General features: G+C 69.3%; 1 protein-coding gene across 1 annotated transcript in view; it reads right to left on the reverse strand.

Moving 5' to 3' along the window:
* The window catches only part of mapre3b (microtubule-associated protein, RP/EB family, member 3b), a 101,866-nt gene extending 96,799 nt beyond the window's left edge, over positions 1-5,067 (reverse strand). Inside the window, exon 1 of the mRNA XM_067984377.1 lies at positions 4,965-5,067. The gene's annotated coding sequence lies outside the window, so the exon portion shown is untranslated. The remainder of the gene's footprint in view (positions 1-4,964) is intronic.
* Between the last annotated feature and the right edge of the window lie 1,259 nt (positions 5,068-6,326).

Consider the following 6,326-nt stretch of genomic DNA (forward strand, 5'->3'; position numbering starts at 1 on the left):
TGGTGGGGGGGGGAGACAGTGTTCTCGGGGGGGGGGGGGGGGGGGGGCCAGTGTGTCGGGGGGGCGGGGGGGGGGGGGACAGTGTGTCGGGGGGGGGGGGGGGGAGACTAGCTGTGTCGGGGGGGGGGGGGGAGACACAGTGTGTCGGGGGGGGGGGGGGACAGTGTGTCGGGGGGGGGGGGGGGGGAGGCAGTGTGTCGGGGGGGGGGGGGACAGTGTGTCGGGGGGGGGGGGGGGGGAGACAGTGTGTCGGGGGGGGGAGGGCGGGGGGGGGGGGGGGACAGTGTTTCGGGGGGGGGGGGGGGGGGGGGACAGTGTGTCGGGGGGGGGGGGGGGAGACAGTGTGTCGGGGGGGCGGGGGGGGGGGGAGACAGTGTTCGGGGGGGGGGGGGGGGGGACAGTGTGTCGGGGGGGGGGGGGGGGACAGTGTGTCGGGGGGGGGGAGACAGTGTGTCGGGGGGGGGGGGAGACAGTGTGTCGGGGGGGGGGGAGACAGTGTGTCGGGGGGGGGCGGGGCGGGGGGGGAGACAGGGGGGGGTGTCGGGTGGGGGGGGGGGGGGAGGACAGGGTGTCGGGGGTGGGGGGAGAGGGTGCGGGGGGGGGGGAGACAGGGTGTCGGCGGGGGGGGGGGGGGGAGAGACAGGGTGTCGGGTGGGGGGGGAGAGACAGGGTGTCGGGGGGGGGGGGGGGGGGGGGACAGGGTGTCGGGGGGGGGGGGGGGGACAGGGTCGTGTCGGGCGGGGGGGGGGGGGGCGACGGACAGGGTGTCGGGGGGGGGGGGGGATACAGGGGTGTCGGGGGGGGGGGGGGGGGGGGACAGGGTGTCGGGGGGGGGGGGGGCGACGGACAGGGTGTCGGGGGGGGGGAGACAGGGTGTCGGGGGGGGGGGGGGGGACAGGGTGTCGGGGGGGGACAGGGTGTCGGGGGGGGACAGGGTGTCGGGGGGGGGGGGGGGGGGGGGGGGAGAGACAGGGTGTCGGGGGGGGGGGGGAAGACAGGGTGTCGGGGGGGGGGGGGGGGACAGGGTGTCGGGGGGGGGGGGAGACAGGGTGTCGGGGGGGGGGGGGAGACAGGGTGTCGGGGGGGGAGACAGGGTGTCGGGGGGGGGCAGACAGGGTGTCGGGGGGGGGGGGGGGGAGACAGGGTGTCGGGGGGGGGGGGGGAGACAGGGGTGTCGGGGGGGGGGGGAGACAGGGTGTCGGGGGGGGGGGGGGAGACAGGGTGTCGGGGGGGGGGGGAGACAGGGTGTCGGGGGGGGGGGGGGGGGAGAGACAGGGTGTCGGGGGGGGGGGGGGGGGGGGAGACAGGGTGTCGGGGGGGGGGGGGGGGGGGGAGACAGGGTGTCGGGGGGGGGGGGAGACAGGGTGTCGGGGGGGGGGGGGGGGGAGACAGGGTGTCGGGGGGGGGGGGGGAGACAGGGTGTCGGGTGGGGGGGGGGAAACAGGGTGTCGGGTGGGGGGGGGAAACAGGGTGTTCGGGTGGGGGGGGGGAACAGGGTGTCGGGGGGGGGGGGAAACAGGGGTGTCGGGGGGGGGGGGGAACAGGGTGTCGGGGGGGGGGGGGAAACAGGGTGTCGGGGGGGGGGGGAAACAGGGTGTCGGGGGGGGGGGGGAAACAGAGGTGTCGGGGGGGGGGGGGGAAACAGGGTGTCGGGGGGGGGGAGGGGAAACAGGGTGTCGGGGGGGGGGGGGAAAACAGGGTGTCGGGGGGGGGGGGAAACAGGGTGTCGGGGGGGGGGGGGAAACAGGGTGTCGGGGGGGGGGGAACAGGGTGTCGGGGGGGGGGGGGAAACAGGGTGTCGGGGGGGGGGGGGGGAAACAGGGTGTCGGGGGGGGGGGAAACAGGGTGGTCGGGGGGGGAAACAGGGTGTCGGGGGGGGGAAACAGGGTGTCGGGGGGGGGAAACAGGGTGTCGGGGGGGGGAAACAGGGTGTCGGGGGGGGGGAAACAGGGTGTCGGGGGGGGGAAACAGGGGTGTAGGGGGGGGGGAAACAGGGTGTCGGGGGGGGGGAAACAGGGTGTCGGGGGGGGGAAACAGGGTGTCGGGGGGGGGGAAACAGGGGTGTCGGGGGGGGGAAACAGGGTGTCGGGGGGGGGGGAAACAGGGTGTCGGGGGGGGGGAAACAGGGTGTCGGGGGGGGGGAAACAGGGTGTCGGGGGGGGGAAACAGGGTGTCGGGGGGGGGGGAAACAGGGGTGTCGGGGGGGGGGGGGAAACAGGGTGTCGGGGGGGGGGGAAACAGGGTGTCGGGGGGGGGGAAACAGGGTGTCGGGGGGGGGGAAACAGGGTGTCGGGGGGGGGGGAAACAGGGTGTCGGGGGGGGAAACAGGGTGTCGGGGGGGGGAAACAGGGTGTCGGGGGGGGGGAAACAGGGTGTCGGGGGGGGGGAAACAGGGTGTCGGGGGGGGGGGAAACAGGGTGTCGGGGGGGGGGGGGGGGGAACAGGGTGGTCGGGGGGGGGGGGGGGGGAGAACAGGGTGGGTGTCGGGGGGAGGGGCGGGGGGGGAGACAGGGTGTCAGGGGGGCGGGGGGGGGGAGACAGGGGTGTCCGGGGGGGGGGGGGGGGACAGTGTGTCCGGGGGGGGGGGGGGGGGGGGAGACAGGGTGTCGGGGGGGGGGGGGGGAGACAGGGTGTCCGGGGGGGGGGGGGGGAAACAGTGTGTCCGGGGGCGGGGGGGGAGGATGGGGAGAGGGAGGACAAGGTGTGGGGGGGCGGGGGGAGGAGAGGGGAGGACAGGGTGTGGGGGGGGGGGGGGGGGGAAGAGAGGGGAGGACATGGTGTGGGATGGGGAGGGGGAGGAGAGGGGAGGACAAGGTGTGGGGTGGGGAGGACAAGGTGTGGGTGGGGTGGGGAGGACAAGGTGTGGGGTGGGGTGGGGGAGGACAAGGTGTGGGGGAGGGGGGGGGAGGACAAGGTGTGGGGAGGGGGGGGGAGGACAAGGTGTGGGGAGGGGGGGGGGGGGAGGACAGGGGAGGATATGGTGTGGTGTGGGTGGGGAGGACAAGGTGTGGGGTGGGTAGGGGAGGACAAGGTGTGGGGTGGGGTGGGGAGGACAAGGTGTGGGGTGGGGTGGGGGAGGACAAGGTGTGGGGTGGGGTGGGGAGGACAAGGTGTGGGGAGGGGGGGGAGGACAAGGTGTGGGAGGGGGGGGAGGACAAGGTGTGGGGAGGGGGGGGAGGACAAGGTGTGGGGAGGGGGGGGGAGGACAAGGTGTGGGGAGGGGGGGGAGGACAAGGTGTGGGGAGGGGGGGGAGGACAAGGTGTAGGGAGGGGGGGGAGGACAAGGTGTGGGGAGGGGGGGGAGGACAAGGTATGTGGGGAGGGGGGGGGAGGACAAGGTGTGGGGAGGGGGGGGGGAGGACAAGGTGTGGGGAGGGGGGGGGGACAGGGGAGGACATGGTGTGGTGTGGGGTGGGGAGGACAAGGTGTGGGGTGGGGTGGGGTGGGGGAGACAGGGTGTCGGGGGGGGGGGGGGGGGGGGAGACAGGGTGTCGGGGGGGGGGGGGGGGGAGGAGACAGGGTGTCGGGGGGGGGGGGGGGAGACAGGGTGTCGGGGGGGGGGGGGAGACAGGGTGTCGGGGGGGGGGGGGACAGGGTGTCGGGGGGGGGGGGAGACAGGGTGTCGGGGGGGGGGGGGAGACAGGGTGTCGGGGGGGGGGGGGGGGAGGCAGGGTGTCAGGGGGGGGGGGAGACAGGGTGTCGGGGGGGGGGGGGAGACAGGGTGTCGGGGGGCGGGGGGAGACAGGGTGTCGGGGGGCGGGGGAGACAGGGTGTCGGGGGGGGGGGGGGGAGACAGGGTGTCGGGGGGGGGGGGGAGACAGGGTGTCGGGGGGGGGGGGGAGACAGGGTGTCGGGGGGGGGGGGGGAGACAGGGTGTGGGGGGGGGGGGGGGAGACAGGGTGTCGGGGGGGGGGGGGAGACAGGGTGTCGGGGGGGGGGGGGGGAGACAGGGTGTCGGGGGGGGGGGGGGGAGACAGGGTGTCGGGGGGGGGGGGGGGAGACAGGGTGTCGGGGGGGGGGGGGGGAGACAGGGTGTCGGGGGGGGGGGGGAGACAGGGTGTCGGGGGGGGGGGGGAGACAGGGTGTCGGGGGGGGGGGGAGACAGGGTGTCAGGGGGGGGACAGGGTGTCGGGGGGGGGGGGGGACAGGGTGTCGGGGGGGGGGGGGGACAGGGTGTCGGGGGGGGGGGGGACAGGGTGTCGGGGGGGGGGGGGACAGGGTGTCGGGGGGGGGGGGGGACAGGGTGTCGGGGGGGGGGACAGGGTGTCGGGGGGGGGGGGACAGGGTGTCGGGGGGGGGGGGGACAGGTGTGTCGGGGGGGGGGGGGGACAGGGTGTCGGGGGGGGGGGGGGACAGGGTGTCGGGGGGGGGGGGACAGGGTGTCGGGGGGGGGGGGGGACAGGGTGTCGGGGGGGGGGGGGACAGGGTGTCGGGGGGGGGGGGGGGACAGGGTGTCGGGGGGGGGGGGGGGAGACAGGGTGTCGGGGTGGGGGGGGGGGGGGAGACAGGTGTCGGGGGGGGGGGGGGGGGGAAGACAGGGTGTCCGGGGGCGGGGGGGAGGATGGGGAGAGGGGAGGACAAGGTGTGGGGAGGGGGGGAGGAGGGGGGGGGGGGAGAGGGGAGGACATGGTGTGGGGAGGGGAGGACAAGGTGTGGGGAGGGGAGAGGGGAGGACAAGGTGGGTGAGAAACGGTTGCCCCGGACCCCCTTTCCCCTCCTGCAAAGCCCAGGGGGGGCTCTGCGCGTTCTCGAAGCCGCTTTCAATCACCGCCGGTGTTGAGCTGAAGGGGAAAAGCTGTCGTTTACTTTTAAACGGAATTTTTATTTAAATTCAGAGCCGTGGCCGCGCTCCCCAGGCGCACGGATGGCGAGTTCTGTAACTCCGGTTGTCACCGCGCACTGTCGGGAGAGGGGAGCCCCCGGCCTGCCGCGGGTCTCGGGGTCCGGGACACTCAGGTACTCACGGTTTGACGCAGGTCTGAAGTCGTTTTCAGGCCGCTTGTTCTGTCTCAACGCAACGCAACGCACCAAAGCCGCACTGCGCCTGCGCGCACCGAGCCGGAGGGGGCGGGGCCCCGAGCGCTGCAGCACTCGTCAGGTGGTCAGCGGGGTGCTGCACTCAGCGTCGCAGCTCCAGCGGGGGTGCTCTGCTCGGATGGCGTTGTGTGCAATAAAATCTCAACTGAGCGAATGCACTGCATTCTCAGTTTTGATCAGAGTGTGTTGGTCTGCTCCGGGTGGTGGAAGAGAACGGTGCAATCTGCAAATGTCCACCTGGCTGCAGGCAGTGTGCAGAGCGATCCGCTGTGTCAATCTCTTGTGGGTCATTTTCATCTGAGCGGGTCAGCAGACAGTGAGACACAATAAAGCGAAAGTGATGACAACTCGATGAATAGATTCCTTCCAGATACAATACTGGATCATGGGGAACTTTAATCTACTTATAGATTGGGCAAACCAAATTAGGACTAATACTGTGGCGGACGAATTTCTGGAATGTGTAGGAGATGGTTTTCCAGATCAGTAAGTTGAGGAACCAACTTGGGAACAGGCTATTTTAGATCTAGTATTGTGCAATGAGAAAGGGTTAATTAATAATCTTGTTATAAAGGAGCCCTTAGGGAAGAGTGACCATAATATGATAGAATTCTTCATTAAGTTTGAAAACGATGTACTTCAATCAGAAACTAGGGCCTTAAATCTAAACAAAGGAAATTATGAAGGTATAAGGCGCAAGTTGGCTGTAGTTGATTGGGGAACTACATTAAAAGGTATGATGGTAGACAGGCAATGGCTAGCATTTAAAGAATTAATAAATAATTTGCAACAAATATATATTCATTTAAGGCACAAAAACCCAACTGGAAAAGTGGTCCAACCATGGCTAACAAGAGAAATTGAAATCGTATTAAATCAAAGAAAGAGGCATATAAAGTTGCCAGAAAAAGCAGTAAGCCTGAGGATTGGGAGCATTTTAGAATTCAGCAAAGGAGGACCAAGAAATTGATAAAGAAAGGGAAAATAGAATATGAGAATAAACTGGCGAGAAACATAGAAACGGACTGTAAAAAGGAGAATACTGGGGAAGGCAAATGTGGCTCCCTTACAGACAGAGACGGGAGAATTTACAATGGGGAATAAGGAAATGGCAGAGAAATTAAACAAATACTTTGTGTCTGTCTTCACGGAAGAAGACACAAAAAACCTCCCAGAAATGCTAGAGAACCAAGGATCTGGTAAGAATGAAGAACTGAAGGAAATTAGTATTAGTAAAAAAAATAGTATTAGAGAAATGAATGGGACTGAAAGTCGATAAACCCCAAGGA

Source organism: Heptranchias perlo, chromosome 5 (assembly GCF_035084215.1).
Source record: "Heptranchias perlo isolate sHepPer1 chromosome 5, sHepPer1.hap1, whole genome shotgun sequence".
Classification (NCBI taxonomy): Eukaryota; Metazoa; Chordata; class Chondrichthyes; order Hexanchiformes; family Hexanchidae; genus Heptranchias; species Heptranchias perlo.